Raw genomic sequence first — 26,891 nt, 5'->3', positions numbered from 1 at the left:
CCTAGATAATATCTTCTTACATACAACCAAGTCGTATTCTAAGTGCAATGTCTACATCAGATTGTGAACAACTAATCAACAGGAACCATGCCTATGTAATACTCTGTGCTGCATCCAATACAATGGAATAAACTACGAGGCACTTAATAAATGCTTTCTATTAACAAAACCCTCAGTTATTTTACCCACTCTAAAATGAAATGCATATGTAGCTCTCCCATAATATACTAGAAGACCCTTGAAAGCAAAACACCTGTCTCACTGATTTTTCAGATCCCACACACTTAGTATAGCACCTGACACAGAGATTCAAAAAGCATTTGCTGAAAGGAATAGAATTACGGAAAGACTGAAAAAGAGAGCCCCATGAAAAGAAAGACTCTGACTGATTAGTAGACCTTTATCGATGTGGAATAAATGTTTCTAGAATCCTGCCTTGTGATTCTATGTTTGGACCCAAGCTATTTAAAATATTGTTATCAGCAAACTGGATGAAGACATAATAGGCTTATAAATAACACATGTGAACAACATAAATCTTGGAGTTATAATTCACCTAATAGAAGACAGAAAAAGTAATTTAAAACAACCAAAAAAGTTTTAAGGAAAAGCTTATATTTACATGTTGAAATATAAAAGAAAGAAACGTAAGTTCTTACCTTTAAGTTATAAAAACAAATTTGAAAATATAGAATGAAAAACAGTAACTTACCATCTTTAAACTGTCAAATTGGTGGGTACTGAAAATAAGAGCATGGTTGAATGGTACTTGGGAATTTTCATAAAAGATTTGAAAATACGCCTGTCCTTTGACCCATCAATCCTATTTCTAAAAAGTGTTCATAAGAAAAAAATAATTAAGACTATATGAAAATATTCAACTTACTTATTTAAAATAGCCAAAATTAAAAACAACCAAAATGTCCAACAAAAAGGAAGTTAAAACAAATTACAGAATCTATCAATGATGGGGCCATCTCTACAATGAAATACTCCTTAGGGCACTTAAAATGCCTCCAGACACAAATGTTTGACATAGCTGTTCACAACATGGTTCAATGAAGTAATCATTAAAAACAGCATACAAAATTCCATTTCATTTTTGTAAACTAAAAAATAAGACAGAAAAGATAAACAAAAGGAGGGAGAAAGTAAAAGAGGAGGAAGATACAGAAAAAAATGAAAAGGAAAAAAAAGAGGGAAAGTGAATCCAACGATAAAATTTTTTTTCCACTGTGACCCATTCTAATAAATACATTGTACACCTTTGGTCCACTGTACACATGCATGTATAAAAGTACTTAATTAAAACATTTTCAGGAAACAATACTGTTTACAGAGTATTTGTTTACAATGCTATAATATTTTCCATTTTATACTATTCTATTTCTTTTTTTTAATGCTAGTTGTAACTCACTAAATTGATTTCACAGCTAATGGGTAGCATCAAGCAGTTTAAAAAACACAAGAGAATGCCTGCAAAGATGCACAATGAAGTATTAATAGAGGCTATAACTGAGTGCAATTTGGAATTTCCTTTTTGCTTTTCTATAATTTTCTATTTTTTCTATGATGAGCAAATGAGAAATGCAACATTTTATGTAAGAAATAAAAAGTACTGTAGAGATGGTAATTGTAGAGACAATAATTAATAGCAGTTCATACGAGAAATATCTAGGTACTCTAATGGACTTCAAACCAAAATAAGATAACAATGTACCTTAGGTGCCAAAAGAACTAATATATTCTTAGTCACCATTAAAACACGTATGACACCTAAAACAAGGTAGATGAGAATTCTACTATCTTTCATATATTCAAAACCTGTCTAGTGTTCATTTCTGCATACCACATTTCCATCAAAGAATGGCCAGAGGAGAAACAGGATGATAACGTCCGGAAATTATATAGTATGAAAAATAGTCAAAGGAACAAAGGATCTTTAGTCTGATGCCTCTTTTCAAATATCTGAAAGGCTTTTATTTGAATAACAGTAACAACAGAATTAAGATCCAATGCATATAAGTCACGGGAGACGTAAATCTGGGTAGATTTTAGCCTCATATAAAGAGAAATCCTAATGCTATTTAGCAATGGAATGCAGTGCCTCAAGTAGGAACAATGGACCCTCTTTACAACAGTATTCCCCACAACAATCTGACCGCTTATTTCAAGAAATTAATTTGAATTTTTCAGTACCCCCGGCTAGTAATATCCAGTTGCCAGATCTCTATCCTACCCTAGACAGATCGTTATTTGGGCTTTCTCACTGTAGCTAAATGAACTAGCAACCTTGGGAAGGTAAGCAAGTCTCTATCAATGGCAATGTTCAGATACATAAGGGATAACCAATTAGTGGATAGACTGTAGAAGAGAACTTTTGCATCAGAGAGAGTTGGACTAGCCAATCAGTACCATATTTTAGAACACTGCACTTTTATGTTAATAAAGAAAAATCCCCTTTACTACATCAAAATAGACATAATTTTATAAGGATAAAATTAGGGTTCCTAAGAGGGAGTTTACAGTGCATTCCTAAATAAAAATATTTTGGTTTATGCATTTGTAATTCTATGGGAGATACTTTACGTACTTATAAGGATATATGATTATTTTATTCTCTCATTTTTATACAAGAGTCTTATCACACATATTCTGCATTTTTCACATAATAAATTTTAGTTCTTCATTTCAATATTTAAACAGTTTCAACATTTTATATAGCTACATAGTATTCCATTCTGTAGAAGTATACCATTCTTCATTTAACCAGTCCCTAAGTAATGCTTACTCAGGATGTTTCTAATGTTTGCTATCACAAGCAATATTGTAACAAATAATCTTATAAATACATTATGCCTCATGTGTAAGTATACCTGTGTTAAATAGAAATGCTGTATTAAAGGGTATATGTCTTGGTACTTTCCATAAATACTAACAAATTGCTCTCCAAAGGACTGATATTTTAGACTCCCAACGGCAATATATGAGAGTCTTTAAATTCCCTCAGCTTCAACAATGAAGTGAGTTCCACAGTGTTTTAATGTGAAAAGTCTTATATTCTAAGATAGAATATATAAATCATAAAGAAAAAATGTCCTAACAGGTCCTGCATTCATTAACCTAAGAGATTGCACACAGTGGACAATATACTAAAAGCATCACTAGGAATTATGACTTCACCAAAAGTGCTATGAAATAAAATAAAGCAAATTACAGCAGTAACATTAAGTAGTATGTGTGCTGAACAACCGGTACACGGATGTCCTGTGTATGACACCAAATCTCCCTTTAAAAAAACACCCTTCAACACAAATTCTATTGAGGTTGATACTGAAGGGAAAGTCTTTTCACGGGGTCATCTAGGCCTTAAGCACCACCGTTTCCTAAGATTCATTCTTCTCATTTGGAGTCCTACTAATTATGCTTGACACACCATGCTGCTAGGTCACAGCACACACATTCCAGAAAAACAGGAATACTCTATCCCTCCCTTGATCCTTTGCTTAACTGTCTCACAGGACAAATGAAATAAGACTACTAACCAGCATGTTACAATTTAAATGTATTGTGACAACTACTGGCGGTCACCTAAATCCACTTTTCCCTTGCTTTACAATAAGAGTTTTGGCTGAATGAAGGGCCACCCACATAGAGATTACACTTCCCAGCTTCCCTTGCAGCCATGTGACAAAGTTCTAGTCAATGCAACAAGAAAATTTTGGGCCACTTGCTTAAAAGGAAATTGCTTGCCCTCTACTTCTACTCTTTTCCTCTTTTCTCAAACTAGAATGAAGACATGCAGTGACTCAGATTTAAGTGACCCTGCAGATAAACACAATGTCCCAGAAGACTGCAGAGCAATGAGATATAATGAACATAAGACTGGTAACCTTATGAAGCTAACCACTTTGACAGCCTGGACTACCCTACCATCATTATGTGAAACAGAAATGAGTCTCTATATCCTTTAAGCCCATGTAAATGTTTGGTCTCTTTGTTATAGCAATTTTGTCTCTACAAATATACACAAAACCACATGCATATACATGCACTAAAGATTGGGCAGTGGAGGTATTAAGAACAGGTAAAAACTTGAAGTAAAAATAAAAGGAACAAAAAGTGTGTGTATATTTAAACATTACGGTATAAGACTAAAAGAAATAAAGATGAGTAAAAATCAATAAATAGGAAAAAAATATTAGAGAACTGACCTAAACAGAAGACTGATATCCAAAACTGATATTTTCTATGCTCAGAAAATTGAGGTAACATTGCAAAAGCATCAGAAAGAAAAATACATTGTAGTTCAGACACATTGTTTTTTATTCAAATGATCACTTCTCACAGCAGAAAATCATACCAATTCAAATATAATTAACGACTGTATTTGGAAACATTTAAATTTATTTAAACTCTCAGTGGATAACAAATTTGATATCTTAGCTTGATTAAACAGTGACAAATAAGACTTTATGAGAAAAGATATTGAAACTCATTCAGTAAACATTATTGAATATGTACTCAGTACTAGACAGATACTTGTCCTATACTCGGGAATACAAAGGTGAATAAAACAGTTCCTGTTTGGAAAAAGATCACCAGCAAATTTCATTAATTGTGTTGATATATAAAGATAGAAGTTTGTCAGTTCAATTGTTTCAAAATTACTTTTATTCATTATCAATTACTTGAACAATTATTTTTAAAATAACACATGCACAGAGAATCACATACATATACCAAATCTCTTTAATACAAGGATCCTTCAAGAAAAAGTTTTCATTCTGCAAAAAAATGAGTTTCACAATTTAAAAATTATTTTAAAATATAATGAAAATTCACATTACACCCTTTAAAATTATCAATACCTTTTCATCACTAAAGTATTGTTCCTAAAGTAAGATACCAAACTTTCTAAGATCTTTATACATAAACCATCTGTTCAACAAAGATTGCAACATGTTTAAAAACAACTGCATAGTTACTTAACTTCTTCCCTTCTATTCTAGATGAGTTTATTTTAATTATTACAGGAAGGAAAGTATCAGCAAACACGATGACATTTAACATTTTCACCTGAAAAGTGAACCGTAATAGGCTATCTTAAAGTGTTAGCTACCTGAAAATGATAAATATTTAATCAAATAAAAAACAATTTATATATTAATCTAACTTAACACTCACTTGGAATTTTGTCAAAACCAAACATTGCATTTGTTTTAACCCACTTTAATGCATTAAATCCTGGAGCAACCGGTTGTTCTATTAGACAAATTCTGTCAAAGGAAACCATAATTGCAACAATTTTATTCATTTTGAAAAATTGTTTAAAGCTTATAAACTATCCTACCACTGTTATGCAAAGAGAAATATGCTTCTACCTTATTTAAGATAATGTAAAATGCTAATGATAAGATGACCCCCTTCAACCCTGCAAAAGTGCCAGAAATTAAAATAAGTAAATATATGAAACTAGGGTAAAATTACACAAAAAAAATGAATCTAATGACTAATTTTATAACGATGATTTTAGAGGTCAACTTATGGATAAAGTTTCGGTACCAAAACCTATTACTGTTTAACTTTAAGCTAGAAAACTGTTACAGATACAGTTAGCGTAAGATACTACAGTCTCATATACATCATTTCTTTAAATATAAAATACTTTAAAAGGACTTGAGTGTGAGTTTGTGGAATCAGCCTAAAAACTAAAGACAATACGCTCTAAATCAAGAAAGTAATAAAGGTTAAAATCAAACAATATCGTAGCTTAGAAGTATGAGAAGGTTTTCTGGAATTCCCTATTTTTCCCACCAATACATATATTAGGTTCCTAATTTCCAAATTATCCTCCTGCCTACTAGTGATCACTTTTAAATTTATTTCTCACTGGACTCTGCATTCTTCAGCCACTTGTCTTTTTAAACAGGAGCTTAAGAAAGCAAATTTTAAAATCTGATTACAAAAACAAAAAATAGGACAAAGATCACTAATCATTAGAGTACATCATTAGATTTGGTATTTAGCATTCTCACAAAAAAGAACTTCAGAAATGCCTACACATCAGGTATTCTTCACTTAACTTAATGGCTTTTTCCCTTTACAATTTGATAGCTATTTCTTAAAATAAAGAGTATATGTAAAATCATATCAGCTTATCTAACCACCCTTCAACTTGACTCAGTCTTCTTGTCAAACTTGGCTATAAAGGTCTTTCTCACGTACTTGATATCTTTCCATATTCTTTTATCCCTCTTCTTTCAGTGTCCCAGCAAGTGGAAGGCTTTTTACATAGTAGGACAAAAGCAGACAGAGCAGAGAGAGTTGAGAACCTAAGCGGTCCTGCAGCTTCTTCCCCACAGAAGACAATGTGCTGTAATGCAGATTTTGCCTGACTCTCTCCAGGATCTCAAAATCTGCAAATCCCTCACTGCAGACCCAGCAACAAAACTGTATTTTCCTGTCTCCTCTGTGCAACGGTTTGTTTTACATAGCATACTTCCAAAGAAGGTGATTCACTGTGCACAGGTTATCAGAGACTGAGCAATTACTTTTACTTTTAAAGTCTGCATGTTCCCAGGGCTAATTAAAGCCCAGAGATATACAGACTGTTCACAAGTAGCTTTGTAATGATATGACAGAACATTTGAGAATGAAGCACATAGGATTACTGAATTACCATTTTTATAAACTAGAGTCTACTAGCATCTCCGTTATAAATCAATCAATTAAAAACAAAACAAATAAAACCTGAATTTTAAAGGACCCTGCCCTCTTCTAACTGGAATATGAACTGGCTTATTTTAGTTAACTTCACTGTGTGTTAATCCATGATGTTCTCAATGGTCCTTTCACCTTTTCTTACTTTCACTTCAAGAGTGTACGGTGAACGTTATCATCTTCTAATTCAAAGATGCCTACACTAACACCTCTCTACAAACATTGACTTAATTCTCTAAATTATCTGACTTGTCAATTTTGAATTCAAACCCATCTTTATTTTTCAGAGCACCAGCCATTTTATATAGAGAGATATCTACAATACTGAAGATTTTTCCATTTCATCTTGGCAATTTTTCATTGGTTTCAGTAGTACTTCTATATTTTTTCCTAAAAAAAAGTTTTTAAAAGTTCATAGTATCCTCAATAAACAAATAAAATATTTGTTAAATATCTTGAGAATCGTTCTACTAATAACTTAAAAATCCCAGAAAGAGGAAATTTTACTTCTGATTTCAGTAGATTTGTGAAAACAAAATGGTGATATATTCTGATTTGATTTCCATCTAGAAAGATAGTGGCTGCACCATTTCATTCAATTATTTATTAAAGCTGTAACTTTGTGCTGAGTTCTGAAGGATTTTGCAACAAACAAGGATAAATGTTCTAATAATAACCATGTCTTTATGGAAATAAGGAATAACATTTAAGAAGAAATATTTAAGAAAAAGTATTTAAGAACAAAAATCAGGGTTCTTGGGGCTGGCCTGGCAGCACAGTGGTAAAGTTTGCATGCTCTGCTTCAGCAGTCCAGGATTCACGGGTTCAGATCCCAGGCTCGGACCTATGCACTGCTCATCAAGCCATGCTGTGGCAGAGTCCCACATACAAAACAGAGGAAGACTGGCACAGATGTTAGCTCAGGGACACTCTTTGTCAAGCAAAGAGGAAGACTGGCAACAGATGTTAGCTCAAGGACAATCTTTCTCACCAAAAAGAAAATCAGGGTTCTTCTTTGGGCAAACTAATATTTTTCTCATGTCTTCCACGTAAAACAACAGTATTGAATAAATAGAATATTAAAAATTAGAGATTTTTTGCAATGAAAAGCTAAGAATGAATCATGTTGTGTTATATAACAAATTCCTAAAATAGTCTAAGTGGAATACAACCACAGAAGACACAATTTATTAAATCCATCTCAAATTATTCTTTTACTGAGATGTAAAACTTAGTATATAATACCTGATGTTATTTATTCTTTAAAGTAATCTTAACATATAGATATTAGAAGAAAAATACACTCACACATACATACATGCATGCACACACATACACAGAGAACTCTCAGAAGTTCTTTAAAGTACATAAGGGAACTGTGGTATATAAAGTCTAATGCTATCATGAAGTATCTTGTTAAATAAAAATGCAAACCTTGGTTTATTATCATATTTTGTGACTATTTCCAGAAATAATTTCAACATTTAATTACATTTTATTTCCCAGAATTATTTTCAAAATAAATTACCATAAAGTTAGGGGAAAGGAATGTTGAGGCAAGTTTCCCAAGGAAATACATGTTATTTTCAATAGCAATCTATTTTTGCACAAAGTAGCATTTTCTCCAAAGTGAATAAAAAAGATCTTAAACCAGGAAAAATCCACATATCCTTATCAAGGGATCTAAATCTGAAGACCAAGTATTTTGTTCAATAATCTTTTCCACAACACTATCCATCTTTTCCTACAAAATGATAAATTTTATTGAAAAGAATGTAATTATTAAACTCAGATATGTCCTACATAGCCAAAAGAATGTTTATTATATAATACTGACAAACTGTTGTACGCTCGAGATCAATAAAAAATAAATAATACATAGAAAATCAATACTTAATTCATGCACAGCCATCAGTATTAATACTGGCGTAAAACACTTTATTTTGCATACAAGTGAGGTAAAATGCTTCGTGCTAGAAAAAAATTTAAACTGTACAGTGAATAATATTTCATTCCTTACATTCTATTTAGCATCTTTGCAAATATTCCCTCGAAGTATATTTATGACTCTCAAGCTGCATAAGGACCTCCTACTGAGGTTCACCGTAACTTAATGAAAGGAGCCACATACACTTGTCTGTACAATCGCAATACATCCATCACAACTCAGCTGACACTGTCATACCAGTAACAGAGAACAAGTTTTCAGACTACTAAGAATAAGGAGGGAAATATTCAAGGACTAGTTAGCATGTAATTGAGGGGATGGAAAAAGAAAGGAAAATCTAATCTTAAGAACAGTCTTTTCAATAAGCTTTACTCAATTGAAGAGGAAAGGCTCAATAAAACAAATTTGCATTGATTTAAAAATTTAATATTTATACAAACAACTTAAATCTCCAACAACAGAGAAACAGTTATTATGGCTAATTCAGATGACATATCATGCAGTCATCAATAATTACATTTATAAAGTTTAAAATTATATTTAAAAACTCTATATATGTTATATTGAAAAAGCAGAATGTTAAAATTTCTGATATGATCTCAAAGATTTAAGAAAAAGCATAAAATAGAAAAACAAACCAGAAGAAAAACATGCCAAGATTTTAACAGGGCATCTCTGTGTAGTAAATTTCAGGTGATTTTTTTTTTTTTTATTTCTATACACTTCCAGGCTTTCTGAATGTTTTGCAATGACTATTATTTTCATCATTAGAAAAAATGTTTATAAACATAAAATGGTTATTTTTCAAAGAAAATATTCTAGAAGTCAATTTGAAATTAATGTAATAAATCAGAGTAATATTCTATTTTTTAATAGTTATACTTTGCTATCAGAAGAGGATACTATAATCAAACAAGTCTTAAATATCTGATTTATATCATCTGGATCTTTCTATCTAAACTTCTTTGAATAAATGCTAAATGCTTACATTTTTCCCACACTGTGTTTACACATGAACAAAAAAGCTAATGAAACACAAAATTGATCTTTGAATTCTTCCTTTCCTGATCCAACAGACAAACACATTTAGGGCTTATAGGATATGAAGAAGAAAAAAATCAAAAATAATTCTCAGTATGCTTCATTCCATATGTGTGATTCCAGACGTCATGACTCAATAACTCTAGCATACCCTCTTACTTGCTGGGGATTACTTATTGGTGTTGGGGCGGCGGGGTGGTTTTGTTTTGCTTTTTCATTTTGCTTTAGTAGCATGCATTTATGTTCCTATAAAGTCAGATCATCTGAAAAGCAGGTTTCAGTGTCCCATTAACATGTTAAGGCAACTTTCCAAAAACTTAAAATAATTTTTGCAAATCACTTCATAATTACAGAGTACGTACAATATAACATTCAGGTGGTTTTGAAACATGAACAAAAGGCAAGATTGCTGTCATTAAGAGCTATAATAACACTTTGTAAAGCTTCAGTTGAATCCCATTTCAAAGACTGTGTCCAAGTGAAGAAACCTTATCTTTGAAGCTTACAGTGGTATACTTCATTTGCCGACCCTAAAGTGCTTTAAAAACCAGCATTTTTAATTGCCATTGTGAGGGTGAAGCATTCAGTTATTCTACAGTTGGGCTAAGATTACCAAAGGAATCCAGCCACAGACACTAAGAATTCCAAATAAGCATTCTTCCAAGTCACTGTCCACTGCATGTGCTTCGCATGCAACCCTTTTTTAACATCGACCATGACAAAGCCAACTAAACAGTTAGCTTTCATTTTCATTTTCCTCACTTACCCACTATCCTCATCTCCTCCATTCTAAAACACACCAGTCTCTTAGTATCTCTCTCATGGCAGGCATCTAGTCTCTCATACCATCCGGTCTTCTATTAGGAGGCCTCACCTAGGCCTTTGCTCCCTAAACAGCACTACAGATTCTGGATGAGCGCCTCTTACACCGTTTATACTTCATGGACCCATAAACTCAAAAACAAAGCAAAACAAAAAAACACATGAGAGGATTAAAACAGATCATCAACTTTTTATTTTGTCAATAACATTACTCAAAAGAGTAGGACAGATATAATTACAGAAAAACAAGAGAGTGGAAAAACTCACCTCATAATCCTTACTTTCTCATTTTGTCAAAGACCAGTGGAAATTTTCTAAAAGCCTTGGGAATCACTCTCTGGACCACACCTTCCCTCTAACCTACCTCCTGCCATACTCTTGCCCATTCCCTCAGGTTTTCCTCTGCCCTAGAAGAATGCTGACTTGCTACTGTAACCATCTCTGTAGCCCCCAAAAACATGACAGAGGCTTGAATATTAACTAAATTAGGAAGCAATCCTGAATACCTCAGTTGTTCTAACAAAATAATCTGAAATAACTAATAAAAGTGTGCCTGTACATTTTAATGAAAAAGAAGGGAAGTCATCACTTATAACAAATCTTTTTTTTTTTTTTTACACCAATACATGGATTTGGATGGCAGCAAAGAACTGGATTATGAGCCAGAACACCAATTTCTAGTCCCAGTTTGGTACCTTTTGAGTCAAACCTATGTGAGTTTGAGCAGGTCATTTAATATTTCTTTATGTATGAAAAGGGCTAAACTAGATGATCTCTTAAAGTAACTTATAATTCTAATATAAGAATCATGTTCTCTAGAAAAAATACAATTAAATGCAAAAATAGTGTTGATTTCTGTATCCCAACACTTGTGCTTATTTATTAGTTTTACTTTATTTAATTAGTTATACATTTCCAAGAAGGATGTGAAGTGGCTTCTAATGAAGCACATATAAAAGAAGATTGGTACAAGAAAAAGTTGATGTTCTAAAAATATGACACTTTTTTTTCCAAATTTACCAATCTCGTTTTTCAAATTCACATGTTCAATAGCAACAGGAGAAGAAATAAAGAGGGAGTTAAAAATTAAGTAGGCATAACAAACTTTTGAAAAAGGAAATTCTAAATATATGTTGTAAGGTACTATAAGCTAATAATATCAACATTGAACTATCATCTCTCTGGTCTATGTAATAAAATAGAAATCAGAGTCTCAGATAAAAACAAAATTTGTGAATTAAAAGAAAAAAAGACAAAACACTATCTTACCTTTTAGTAACTTTTATTTTCTCACTCCTCTAAGGACAACATAAGCTCTGTGAAGCACAAATCAGGGTATTCTTGCTTCTCTCACCAAAGAACAGCTCTCCATGTTCACTGAATTTAACTGAACTGAATTCAAGGCCAAAATCGTCTCCAGTTATCTATTATCACTATAAATATCCCTAATTTCTTAAACCTGTTCACAAACCATGTTTCAGACCATATCCCAGTATTTATTTTGGCAAAAAACATGGCCAAGTTGATTTATTGTTTCCATTTCTCTACTTTTCCCCATGCCATCCCTACTGTACAGTGTAACCTGATGCCATTAAGTGTCCCAAGAGATGACCATGGGCCCAGCAGATGGCATTCCTGAGACCTACATGTGACCCATTTATAATTAAGTTCAACTTCAATTCTGTTATTGACCCTCACTCATTCCTTTGTTTAGCCCCACCTGCCTAACTCGACTCTTCTAAACTCTCAAGCCTCCTGCTTCTTTACTCATAAGTTCTTCTTACCTACTTACTTCGAGCATCTATGGGGACTATTCAGAAAGATTTCCCTTGTATGACCTGAGGACTCACTATCCTCCTCATTCCTGCCCCACTTGCCCATCTACCAGTCCACCCCACAAAACACAGTGTGTGTGCTATCCTCCTTTGAAAGCTTGCAAAGGGACAAAATCTAGCCCTACTGGCTATTCTCACTCTTTCAGGAAATCCTCACTTCCCATCTATTAATCTCTCTTCTTTCAGTGCACCCGCTTTGCTTAAACCGCAAAAGGCAGTGAAATGGTACGATGAAGTTGTATCTTCAACCACCAATCCTGCGTGATGTTAGACTAGGCAACCTCTGTGTGCCTGACTAAGTATAGAGTACATTTACGAGATTACAATCTGACTGGGGAAGTACATCTTCACATGGCGGGTGGGGGTGGAATGCAGAAGGAGCTTTGCTTTGGACTGCTATGTTATAGCATATTATAGCGTACTCAGCTTTTGTCACGAAGATAAATTCACTTAAGTTTAATAAGTACACTCTGGGCACTGTAATGACAGATGAGTAAAGAGGCAAAGATTAAAAGACACTGTCTCTGCTCATGTGGCAAAGAGAACACAGGGGCAGGGAGGACCGAAGATACACTGAAAACTGCTAATAAAGGCAGCCATATATACAATGGAATATAGGACCACAGTGGAGGGAGTATGACTGGTTCTGGGGGCTGCAGGTGGGGGACATTTATAAAAAACAGATATTGAAACTGAATCTTGCTGGATATATCTGTCATTCAGAGAAGGGAGAAAGTCATTCCAGAGTGTACACATGTGCGTACAGATGGGAGGATAAATGGCAGCTTATATTCAGGGTGGGGGTGGAGATCATATCTAAGAGTATGTTTAGGATAAGGGACAGGAGATGAAGGTGAAGTCTTTAGTGGAGGCCAGATTACAATGGGCCTTGTTCAGTGGGCTAAGAAGTTTAGCTTCATCCTAAAGGTAGTGAGGAGCCACCAGAGACTTTTAGCAGAGGAGTGACAGTATTAAATGATCAGCTATCAGACGATGGTTGGTGGATGGTGACTTGTAAAATCTTCCCAGTCTTTCACCCACAAGGAAACCCCCTCAATAACCTCAACACACACTGTCCTTTGGGAAAGAAACGCCCCTTCCTTGGGGCTTGGCAAAGAACAGAGAACAAAATGGCTTCATCCTAGCCCATATCTGATCTCACCAGTCCCCCTTCTCCAAGACTGTGGAAAATGAGAAAATGGCGAAAAGGGAAGAAAAAAGAAAAGGGAAATAATATTTATTAAATATTAGGTGCCAGGCAATGTACTAGGTGCATCACATACATTATTATCATATTTAACTTCAAAACAACCTTCTAAGGTAGATAAAATCATTCCCATTTTAGAGAGGAGAAAATGGAGGCCAACCAAGTGATCAAGAATCACATGGTAACTGAATACTGAAGTGGAAAACTGGGATTTAAACCCATTCGACTAACTCCAAAGATGCTCATGTATGAAGGATAATGTAGTTGCCCCACATGCCATCTTAAATAATCCTTACAATAATCCTTGTATAGTGGACTATTATTAGTATCACTTCATAAATAAAGAAATTAAAATTCTGAAAGGTGGTCACACATATAGTAAGTGCGTCAATGGAGAGATGAGGCGCAAGAGAAAGACAAGGTAGATGTCCTAGCAGGGTTTCCATCTGCTTAAAAGGGAACTACTGAAATACCAATACCAAACTGACAAGACCCTTCCTTAGTCCTTCCACTACCCTTAGCACTGCATTATTGACTAACGTTTTATTGGTTTCAGTGCTATTTTTGTCTTTTACATTAAAATGAAGGAATAGCTATGTAGACAAAATGCGTGTTGTGAAACTGGGTAAAGAATTCTTTTTCACTATCCCCCAAAAATCTGTAAACCAAAAAAAGGCACGAGAAATGGAGGAATTCTTTAAATAATCAGAAATACAGACTAGTATAATGGCAAGTCCTTTTCTACCAAACATTAATTTACAGGTTTTGTAACTACTTTTCCTGAACATATTGTGATGGGTTTTTTTAATCATAAAAATGATTAGAGGAGTTCTAATTGGATACATCCTAAGAAAATGTCTAGACTATAATACCAACACATCAAACTTCTATGATGTAGTTTTCTGCTTGCTTTAAAATTAAATTCTTGGTAACAATGATATGAAAAATCACACAATTAGATTTTTATATTTAATACTGAACAAATAAAAGAACAGGTGTTTTTATAGATATACACCAGGCAGCAATGAAGTCAAGAGCAACATTCTCCATTCAAAGGAAGAACTGGTGATGATAAGTCACTTGAATCTCACCAATGTCACTGCCTCTAATATTGGTAATAAATTAAACTATCAGTACTAGCAGAATTCACACCAACATTCCCAAAGTGAGGTTGGTACAGAGCTTAGAGACAGATGGTCACAAACCAGTTTATCCTTGCTAAGGGCAAAAATGAAGCCACCTTTTCTGTCTGTATATACACACTATCAGGTTTTTTTATTAACTTAAAAAATGTTCAACATTAAATAACCATTAAACTAGATTTTTTCATTTGAGTGAAATTAAGGATTTTGGAAAAAATTCACATCATATTCAACTGGTGAAATAGAATATATTTGACAAGATAAACATGCTCATTCCCTATCTTGCCATTCCTATGTACCCAACACAAAATTAGTAAAGGAAGCGAAAAAAAATATACCTATCTATTTTCTGTTTTAATCTTGGAAAACTGACAAGGAACATAATGAAAATGAAAATGACAATGATCTGGACCTAATGTTTAAATATCACTACAATAACAATATTATGAGGAACATTCAAATCAAAGAGCAAAAACTGAGAAGAGAGACAGTAATTCTTTGCTTTATTCAGATAACCCAAAAATAATGGGAAGAACTAATGGAGAAGCAGCTACTACTATTATAATAGAGAATGTCAACAGTATCTCCAAAACTCTAAAAAGACTTTAATTTATTGCTTGCACAGCTGAAAACCAGACAAAAATAGCTATTTTATAAATTTAAAATCACAAATTTTCAAATAAATGAAACTAAAAATACTTTATAAGCTATTAAAACTAAGATACAAGTAAACTATACCTTAATAACACATTTACACTGTTCATATAACAATATGTGAAACTAAAATCCCAGATCACGATTACATGGAAACACTTCTGAGAAAATCTATCGACAAGGATTTCTGAGACCCCAGTAATAAAATAACTAACCTCATAGAATACTGGTTAAACAAAATAGTAAAGTGAGTGGTTCTGATATAGTTGTTGCAATTGTTGTAGATGTAGTTTTAACACCTGTAAAAGCAAATGTGGCACAATGTCATTTAACAGTGCTTTGGATAATGCTGAAATGGTATTTTCCTCCAATTCTGGGTTCCACAGAAAGACACAAGGCTGCTTGGGTGCTTAAGACTTTCAACAAGACCTCTCTTTCCATTTGCTCCCCTATTTTCTCTTTTAAGTTTTGTCTGGGCAATTCCAGTGCACATATAAGGATTAGTCAAAGAGACGGATGGAACCACATGATATCACCTGGTCCCTATCTTCAGGCATATGAACGCCTAACTTTCCAAAAGTTTTTGAAAACAACTTGAGAGTAAGCCTTCAAAAACTTCTTTCATAGATGACTTTAGCTGTTATAACTATTTTAACTATTAAGCTCTCCTGCAGTGTAATGATAATATTTCATCTTTCTCTTGCAGGGCCCAAAACACAAAACAATCTAGCATCTGCATAAATATATTTCAAAAATTAGAAAGAAGAAAGTGAAAAATTCCTTTATTAGATTAGATCCCTCTGATTCTTTTAGTAACTCTTTTGCAAGGTGCTGTAAGAGGGATCTTTGTGGTGATTGGTCCTGTATCTTGATTGTGGTGGTAACTGCATGAACCTACACAAGATAAAATGACACAGAACTATACACATAAGTTGCACCATTACCTGGTTTTGATATTGTACTATAGTTACATAAGATGTAACCAATGCTGAAAACTGGGTAAAAAGAACACAGGACCTCTCTGTACTATCTTTGAAAATTCCTGTATATCTGTAGTCTCAAAATAAAAAGTAAAAAAAGAGGGGGAAGTATCACACAGAAATCCTAATATCTCAATGCCAGGAATCTAGGAGGAAAATAGAGTAAGGAGGAACATTATTCCCACAAATGTGAGATCAGTGTGGGTAAATACCGGGAAAGGAAGTAAACCACAGCAGGTGGATAATGGGAATAATCTGAACATTTGATAGTATATAACAAGCTTAATGGGACTAAATATGATGTGAATATGACAACCAAACTACCTATCTGGGTGTCAACCCATAACCTTTCCTAGGGTCTTAAACTATCTTTCTGTAGAGATCTACTACAAGCAAAAAACTATTTTGAAGTGTTGAATTTTATTTTTAAAATCATATATTTTTCACTGGTTGTCATATTCAATTCATTTGTTTTTAAACATTTAACTTACCATTTAAATTACTTAATTACTTTCTCAAAAAAAAAGTCTTTTTGATAAATCTGACACTCCAAAAAGATAGCCATGTTGACCTGTGACTTGGAGCCATCCAACATAGTCCAGAGTACCCCAGTGGGAGAATCATCATTGCATTTTCCAGCTCCAAGACGGTTTACTTACAAATAATTTAGGCTGCCTATTCTGCTAGCCACTACACCCTTGGTGACCAGGCTATCTGTGGGAAAATTCTTAGAAGAGGGATAACTTATGATTTACTGGAAAAGGGTTTATCCTAGGAACCACGTACCTCCGGTAAACAGAGCCTCCCTGGGAAACATCACTCACACACTGTCTCATTTCAACAAGAAGCCGTAAAGTCTTGAGGCATTTTCACAAACACACACAACAGAAGAGTAGGCTTCTTGCATAATTAGCAGTCATTTTACTTGAAAATATCTGATTCTTATTTTTAAAGTTTCTGGGAATTTAGTAAAAATTTAGGGAAATGATCCAAGACTGTAAGGCTTCTTAAGTTGTTCTCAGTCAGATTCACATCACTTGAGAAAGTTAGATAAAGGATACTTTCATCATTTAAATGTAATTAAAATTTCAAGCTGACTTCTAGGACCAGTATTTCAAAAAAGTGTTACAGTGTATCAGAAGGTGTTTACTTTGGTTTGAGAACACACTCTGAGAGTTCTGAAGCCTAGCAGGGAATACATTTCAGGTTTGGTTCAAAAAACCTGAATGGTCCCCTCTGGGAGTTGACTAGGAAATAAGTACTTCTTGAACCAGGAGATGCCCCAAGAAGTTGTCAAATCACCAAGCAGTGTGTTAAATTGAAAATCAAAAATAAAAATCCATTACTATTCACAGAGAGAGTTTGATTTCTTTAAAAGTGTTTCCGCGTTGTGTTTTCTCCTCCAGTTTCTAACTAAGTGTAAAAAGATAAGGAAACCCAAAGTACATTTCGGAATGCATTATTTGAGGTTATTTTATCACCAATGATAATTGAACTCAATGAACAGGAGTAGGAAAGCATGGCCTATGCAGTTATAAATTCACCAACAGACAAGGCTGGAACAATGTAATAAAGTCCCAAAACTGAAGAAGTTCATGAATAATTTTACATGCCAAGGTTGTAAAAAAGCAAAAAGCCATCTGTAATATAGAAAACATTCATACATGGCATTACATATGATGGAAAAAGTCAGAAAGCAAAGAATTTTCATTATCTGTTTTTAAAGGATTGATAGCTCTTCTAAAGTTTTTCATGACTGAACATCTAAAAAGTCAAATATCTGTCATATATTCCTATTAAATCATACTTTGGTAACTAATACCAAGAACATAAATTCCCATTATGATTAAAACTTAACTTTTTAAAAATTGAAACCACATTTATAAACAAGCAGTTAGGGAAAATCATGCTGAGCTCAAAATACTAGGTTTCTATGTAAGATACATCATCTTTCTTATCTGAACAGCTCAGATCAAAATGTCAAAACAATTAAATTACAATTTTGTCTGACATCAATATCCCACGCAACAGTGCAAAACAGACAACCCTGATTTCAGGCACACTGTTTGCTTTTAACTGGCAAACAAATTGAGCAATGAACCAAATTTTGCTAAAGAAAGCATGAGACACGCTGCCAGATCACAGAGGTCAAGGAATTCACCAAGACTTACCTTTTGTATAACTATGTTTTAGGCTCAACAGGGAAAAAAATTATCTATTTCCTCATACAAATACAAAAACACACAAAAATAAGGATATTTAACAGCCTATACACCAAATATGATGATAAAGCACAGACAAAATCACATTGATTTTAGTTATATGTGCATGTTTATATTTACATGTATACATATCTGTATATGTGTTTCTGTGCGTAGAGAGAAAAAAGGGAAGCTTAAACGTTTGTCTTCACAAACCTAGTTCTTCCATGTTGTTATCTCATCTATTTCTTTGAATATAGCATGTAAAAAATTACACAATCAAATTTTTAAACTGTAGGACGCCCTATAACGATCTTTAGGTGCCTGCTCATTTTTCAGGAAGACAACATGAGATAAAAGCTAGCTGGGGACAGAACTGGGACTAGAACTCTGGGCCCCTAACTCCTAATCTGCACCAATCACGTCATATACTAAAGACATGGACTCCTGAAAACTGGTAAATATTGTTAAGATAAAACAATAATAGACTCCTATTGTTACATCATTTTATATTTACTAACTTTTTAAGTAAAGTGCTCTGCTTTCAAAAATCCACTAAGGCTTCTTGAGAAAATAATAATGTACTAGAATTTTCCGTCCAGGTATATTTGGATTTCACACACTATTCAACTGTAATGTACATTCAGGATTAGTCAACATCTAAAAGGGTTTACATTTATTATCACAATATAGGGCTTTATTGAACTTAAGAGAAAATCATTGACTTATGAATTAATTTCCATTCTCTAATTGGCTAAAATTATTTTCATATATATTTTTTTCTATGTATCTAAAGAGAATGTAACATTATAGTCAAGGATATAGATGCTATAACAGGACTGCCCAGCTCCAATACTTATTACTGTATAACCTTGGGCAAGTTACCCACCTTATGCTTTAGTTTCATTTGCAGAAATAACAGAACCTACCTGATACCGTTTTGCTGAAGATTAAATGAGTTAGTACATACAAACCAAAATAACACTGCTGGCTCTTAGTCAATGCTCAAAAAATACTAGCTATTATTATTTTTAGTCAGCTAAGAGATTAACTAACATATTGGAGCTAACGGAATCTCAGAGATTACATAGAACAGGGGTTGGCAAGAATTTTGTAAAGGGTCAGACAGTAAACATTTTAGGCCTCTCCAGCCATACCATCTCTGCCTCAACTACTCAACACTGTAGTCCGTGACAAATGCAGACAGACAATAAACGGATGGATGTAGGTGTGTTCCAATAAACTTTACTTACAAAAACGTGGCAGGCTGGATTTGGTCTGAGGGCTATAGTTAGCAGCCCCCTGATGTGGAATAACAACCATACGCTACAGAAAAAGTGAAGGATAGAGACTGAATAACAGTTATTCAGCAAGCCATTGGCAGGGACAGAACTAGAACCAAGAATTCTACAGCTCAGTTCCTGTTCTTTCTATGTCTTCATATAGGAGACGCTTCATGAAGTCTTCCTATCCTCATCTACAAACAGAAACAATCTCTCCCTTCTCTACTCTCCGATAACATTCAAGATTAGCAGAAAACTGATAGGTTTTGAAGCATGATGAGTACACTGGGGTTCAATATACTATTCTCTCTACTTTTGAGTGTTTGATAACTTCCATAATAAAATTTAAAAAATAGACTCTCAAAGCACTCAGTACTCTTCATAAAGCATCTGTCAATTCTCTCAGAATATTTGCCTACATTCTTTCCTTTTTTTTCTCTACCAGAAATGGTTATTTGAAGGCAGGGATCATGTCATTTGCATCTTGGTATCACCATCCCCTGCCACGACTTAAAAAAACGGGTTTATATTTAGAATTCAATAAACAAATGGTCCCCAAATAACTGAAGGAAAGTCATCTCAAACAAGGTACTATTTCCAACTCCGACAACTTCTCTCCATCTTGTCAAATTGCTCAATATCCATGAACAATGTTGTCAAAATGCAGTCTTTCTCTATACCCATTTTGTTACCAATCTAGTCTTTGCGATATCAAAATCCAATCTGAAATCTATTCCCAGCTAACATCTCTTTCCACGTCTAATACTACATCTCCTTAGGTAGATTCACCAGCAGCAGAACACTGTTTTCCATTAGATCAACTGTGATATTTAAAAAGTAAAGTATCTCTTTGATATGACAGTAATATTCTCAAAACTTAACTTTAGTTAGCCAACATCACCAGAGGTAAGATTCAATGTATTTACCCTCCTCATGAAAGCCTTTCCCAGATTTGATCTTGCTTATTACCTTATTTCCTCATTTGCCCCAGCTTTTATTTTATAATCTCAGCGTTCTTTCCAAGTCTTCTCCCAAACAAAACTCAAGATAGAAATTCCCCGTCTTCTTTCCTCAACAAAACACAAAGTTCTTTGCTTCAAGAAATTCTCAGAATCTCAAAGTGTTTTCTCATCAAATACATCCCTCACCAAATGGGAAGATAACAATTCCTACAAATCTCTCATGCACCACAACTGTCTGCCACTAATCACAATGAGAAAAGAGAAGTGATCCAAAGAGAATATCCACATGCCCCACCTGCATGTGTCCACACATTCTTCCTTATTATTACTATAAGTATATAAATAGCCCATAATCCTAGAAACAGATAACTTCTCCTACTGTTTCTCCTCTAACACATTTAAGAACACTGCTCCCTCTTTCCTGCTTCATCAATTTTCCATCTCTATTGGCTCTTTCTCATTAGCATAAGAACATAGCATTGTTTTGCACATCTTTAAAACTCTCTTTATATCACATAGCCCTCCAATTAATACTCCATTTCTCTCCTTTCCTTTCCAGTAAAAATCTGCAAGAGATGCATACCATCACCCTCTTCAATTTCTCCTCTTCTTTGTCAAACATTCCAACAAGCTTTCACCAACCACCACTCCATGAAAACTGCTATCATCAAGGTCATCAATGATTTCCTTTGCAAAATCAGTTCTCAATCTTCATCTTTAAAACAGCTGACCAGTCCCCTACTCTGCTTCAAACATTCCTTCACTTGGCTTCCAAATTCCACACTCTCCTGTTCTTCCTTTTAGCTAGCTTACAGCTCTTCAGAATCCTTTGCTGGCTGCTCCTCATCTCATAACGTTGGAGTGCCACAAAGCTCACTCCCTGGTTCTCTTCAGTTTTCTAACCCCACACATTTTTGATGAATTTATCCAATCTTTTTGCTTATATGTGAGAGTCCTAAATGTCTATCATTAGCCTGGCCTTCAGACTGCCTGCTGACATCTCCACTTGGGTATTTAAACTGCATCTAACCCTTAACATGTCCAAATCCAAATTATTAATCCTTACCACCACATCTTTCTCCTGCTATCTTCCCCATCTCAATAAGTGGAAATTCTATCTTATCAGTTGCTTAGGCAATTAAGTTCTGAATTTCTTTTACTCTCATAGTATTCCATAAGCAAGGTGTCAGCAAATCCTATGGATTTTACCATCAAAATATATCCACAGTCTGAACTTTTCACCACTTTCACTGTTACCATCTTGGTCTAAGCCACCACCATCTGTCACATGGATTATTATATAGCCTAACTGGCACCCCTGCTTCTGCCCTTCTATTCTTTCAATCTGTTCTCAACAGAGTAATCAGAGTAATGGTGTTAAAGTTTTGTTAGACAGTTCGATCAAAACACTCCAAAGGCTTCCCATATCACCTCAAGTGAAAACTAGAGTCATTACAGTATTTTACCAGACCACTTAGTTCTATCCAGCCTCTACTTCGTGAAGACTACATATCCTTCCTCCAATCCACTCCACCCATACTGGCTTCTTTGCTGATCCTTGAACCAACAATACGCAGGGCCTCTGCATTTTCTTTTCTCTGCACCTGGAAAGCTCTTGCCCCAAATATCACATAGCTTACTCTCTCACCTGCTTATGTTTACTGAAATGTCACCTTCTCTCCAGGCCTTCCCTTACAATCCTATTTTAAACTGCTAAATATACAGATACACACACACATACATAAACCCTTTCTTGCTTTATGTTTCTCCACAGTACTTATTACAGTATCAGCTTATATTTTTCTACTTATTATATATACTGTCTCCCTCCACTAGAATGTATATTCCAAGAAGGCAGTGCTTTATTCCAGTGCCAAGAACAATGCTTGGCACATAGTAAGCACTCGACAAATATTTGTCGACTAAATGAACAAGTAAGCATTGAGTGCTCTACGTGAATCTGATAATGCTTTATGTAAGCAATTAATAAACCATATCATTTCATTCTTGTTAGTCCCGTAATAAAAGTCTATAGAACTCTTTGCATGGTACCAGGAATACATTGGGTCACCCTTGTGAAGACAAGTTACTTTTATATTTCCCAGAAGTCTTGAGATCAGAGATTACTGCCGATTGTAAAGGAGAAAAATATCTGAATAGTGTGAGCTGAATTGCTGAAAGATCTTTTGCTATCAAGAATTCTTAAGGGTAAAAAACAGGAAGAAATGGGGAAAATCCTACTCGAACATCAAAGCCGGGTTAAAACCCAACCCCTTCCTTAATCCTTCCCTCTCCCATTTGCCCACAGCACTTTGTACCACCATCCCAGGGCTCACCACCGTCCCGTCTCCTGAATATGGGGTCTCTGCAAGACAGGAACTGAATCTCTTTTCTCAGCCTGCCACCAACTATCCATAATTGACATTCAAAGAACTGTTACTGGTTTGTACCGAATGGAGTGAATACTACGGGAAACTACGATATAACTGCTTATGTTTGTCAAGATTTAGTCCATTAACAGAAGTAGCACCATTATCCAGGTTTCTGAGGTCGGTTTCAAACAAACCCATGTCCTCTGTTCCGCATGGCCAATTGAGGCAGTAGGACATATGGTCCAATAACTTAGTCACATGGACAGGTCCAGGATCCGTTACTCTGCTCCTCAGGATGCACGTGTCATAGTAAGCAAAGACTAACTGCTAAGGACGATCGGAAAGTAGGCGTTAACTGTATACTTGTTATTCTAACAGTGAGGGACAAAAGAACGCAAGGCACCGAAAGATGAGCTAGCAGTAAAGAATGCGGGAAAAGGAGGCGTGGAGGGCACTAAAGGATAGAGAGCTAGGGAAGAATGAGACCAGACCATAAGGCAATTGTGGGAGTAAGCCGGACACCAAAGGGGAAACCATCGCTGGCGCTAATCACAGGCTGCTGTTTCGACAGCCTCTCAGAAACTTCCTTGAGAAAGCCATGGTGCGTGTCCTCCGGAGCTGCATCCTCACGCGGGGGCGTCCCTCCGGCCGAGCCGTCCCTAAAGCACAGCTCCGCAGCGCCGCTCATCTTTACCTGTCCCGCTAGGGCGCCTAGTCGGCAGCACGGCCGGCGTGCGTGCACGTGTGAACGTGTCAGAGACTCGGGAGCTCCCGGCCTCCGGGAGGGTGGCGGGGTCCTCGAGACGGGGACGGGGACCCCCTGGCCAGCGTGTGCCCGGGGTCGGCCGGAGCCAGATGCCCCGCGCGCCGCCCCTCGAGGTCCCTCCCACTCCGCCGCCGCCGAGCGCCCCTCGGCCCCGGTCCTTGACGCCCGCCCGGCTCCCCGGGACCCTCCAGGGGTGCGGCCAGCGCCGCCGCTGCGCCAGTTTGGGCGGGAGGGAGGGCCGGACGGCTCGGCAAGGACCGCGCCACCTCGGAGCACCGAGCTGGTTTTGGCAAAACTTTGAAAACACAACGACTGCGATTACCTGAGCGGCGCGGGCGCGGGCTCGTCTGCGGTACGGCTGCCGGGCGCGGGCCAGGTTTTCAGCAGCCGTAAAGCGGGCGGAGCGCGCGCCTGCCCTCGCCCCCGAGCGCCGGCCCCGGCCCCTCCGCCGCGAGCGTCAGCCGCTTGGCAAGGAGCGGCCTGGGCTGAGTCATAATAAAAGACACGTTTGCCGAGCGCAGTGGGGAGAGGGGCTCCAGCAGCCGTGTTCAACGGCCAGAAGCTCGAAACTAGAGAAAGGATGCTTTCTAAAGTGGACAAAACTGGAAAACTTGACCCATGGTGGGAGAGAGATCCGCTTCTTTTATCATTTGCGTATATTTTCCAAATATTCTTTGTATCTAATAAAACTTTTTAAAGACTTTTCTTTTAGCCAGATGGTTGGGTCTAATGCTCAGCCTCGGCGCTCCCAGCTGTAGGACCTTCTGCAAATTCCTTGAATTCTGTGCGTTTGTTTCCCCTCTGTCCAGGAGGATAATAAAGGTACCTCCCTCGGGAGAGGGGATGCTGGGAGGGTGCTTGGCTTCGCGCCTGCGCTATGCACTAACTAGAAGTTAATTATTAGGATTTAAAAATGAAGGTGGAGGATAAGTGAAGAGGGGCCTAGATGAACAGCTTTAAAAGGAAGAAGACAAAAATAAAGCGAGGATTTTTTTCAAGTAAAAAATTAGACAAATTTTTTTTGTAAAAAATTAGTAAGTTAGACAAATGTCCCAATGGAAGAAAAGACATTGTAGCCTCCAAGGAACAGATGAAGCCAAGAGATGTAGCTGAGGTGAAAAAAAAAAAAAAAAAGGCGGAAGGAGAGAAGAAAAATAATAAAGCTAGGCTCAATGGCCAGAAGGCTGAAGCATCATGGGGGATGCGAGGAGGAGTATGTTTACTCGCTATTTAGAAAATCATGACAAACTCCTTCTGCTGAGGGAGATCTTTAAAAATATTTAAACAGAGAAACAACTGTCTAAAAATGAGCCCCAAGTGAGGAGCCTTCTCTCCAATGAATGAGATTTGGCAGTTCTGCAAAATGAGGAAATTCTTCCCTGTGCTGCATCTTAGGGGGTTGAGTCATCAAACCCATAGCAAAAATTAGTGGGCTGGATTCCTGAAAGGCATGCCAGATGGATGCATTCTGCTTAGTTTTAATATCTGTATGATGTTCCCTCTGTACTGTCAATTTTAGAAGAAAGGAATCTGAATAAAGATTTGAAGAGTGAACTTGAAAATAAAAGCCAGACTAGTTACTTAATATGAGTATCCACCCACAATGAGCGTATAGTTAAAGATTCCAAAACAAGTAAACCATTTCTCCCACTTTCATTCTCCCTCCCCTTTGTTTCTGCTTCCACTATATTTCTTTTTTATCTACTTTCATTATATTATCTTTATAAAATGGAACTGCCTAGGAGAAAGGCGATTTTAATTAATACTAAGGAATGGAAAGAATTTTAGCTAGGCCTCTCTGAGTAGGGTCAAACTTTTTGAAAGAAATGTTTTTCAGTTGAAGTTTCAATGAGAGGAATGGTAAATTGGCAGCCGTGAAGTCAGAAGTTGTTTTAGACAAAGCAATGCTAAGACTGGAGTGAAAGAGAATGGAATAGAAATCAAGAACTGTTCTACTCCCTAATCACCCTTAGCACCAAGGACTAGAGAAAAGTTTCATCAGATGAAGAAAAATGGGTGTCTCGCTCTACCACTCAGCCTTTCAAATAGAAATAAAAGAAAGGAAAAAAGAGAAGAGAAAAAACTCCTCTGTCAGATTCTTATAAAGATTTGCATTTTCCTAGGAGGTCTCGTGAAGGGTGAAAGACTTGGAGGTGCCTCTTTCAGTGTAGAAACACAAGCAAAATATTTGAGGGGATTAATTTTACAGAATTGGGAAAAGTCCTAAGTAAAATAAGAATCTCACTCTTTGTTTCAGTTTTGCTAAGCCTTCAGGCTGAAGCAAACAGATTAGCATTAAACCTTTATTAATGTGAAACAAACAGATAAAATTTTTAAATGGTGTGAAGCCCTTAAACTAAAAGGAACAAGAAAACAAAACCAAAGCCCAGAAAATAAAGACATTAGGAAGCTTTTCTAAGGGGAGCCTTTGAACTTTGGGCTGTAATATGAATGCCTGCAACTTGCTTTAGACAAGCAGGCGATACAAACTAAAGCAGGGGAACCAAGAACAGGTGGTCAGATCAGATAAAAAAAGCTTACCTTGCCTGAAGTGTTTTGGTCTGAGAAGATAATTCCATTCATTTTGGATAGAGACAAAGACTCACCACCTGATTTCGTGTGCCCATTAATACCTCAGTCACCCGAGTGTACTTTTTTAGTTGGACTCGTGGCATGCTGTAAACTAAACTTTGACTCATGGGCTTTTGAGCATTTTGTGAATTTATTCAGAGGTGGATTTTGGCTAATAAGTGTTTTCTTTTAAAGCTCTTAAATCCATCATTAGTTAACATTAGTAATGTAAAGCATAACCTGATCTGCTTTTCGAGGTGTTTTATAGATAAAATATAACAGTTATAACTAAATTACATCAATCTGATAAGTCCCTTTTACACAACTGAATTTAACCTTACTGTGCTAATATGATTTTTATTTAAGATTTCATATAAGATTATA

General features: G+C 35.9%; 1 protein-coding gene across 7 annotated transcripts in view; it reads right to left on the bottom strand.

The window, feature by feature from the left end:
* NAALADL2 (N-acetylated alpha-linked acidic dipeptidase like 2) overlaps window positions 1–26,616 on the bottom strand; it is a 1,279,597-nt gene extending 1,252,981 nt beyond the window's left edge. For 2 of the 7 annotated variants that reach the window (XM_070242637.1, XM_070242636.1), the window contains exon 1: window positions 24,259–24,343. The gene's annotated coding sequence lies outside the window, so the exon portion shown is untranslated. Of the gene's footprint in view, window positions 1–24,258; window positions 24,375–26,477 lie in introns of those variants that run through there. The other 5 variants (XM_070242641.1, XM_070242639.1, XM_070242642.1 and 2 more) reach the window with 5 other exon arrangements.
* Window positions 26,617–26,891: the final 275 nt, after the last annotated feature.

This window comes from Equus caballus, chromosome 19 (genome assembly GCF_041296265.1).
Source record: "Equus caballus isolate H_3958 breed thoroughbred chromosome 19, TB-T2T, whole genome shotgun sequence".
In the NCBI taxonomy this organism is placed as follows: Eukaryota; Metazoa; Chordata; class Mammalia; order Perissodactyla; family Equidae; genus Equus; species Equus caballus.
The sequence above is the reverse complement of the archived record's forward strand: the minus strand, read 5'-3'. Positions and strand labels throughout refer to the sequence as shown.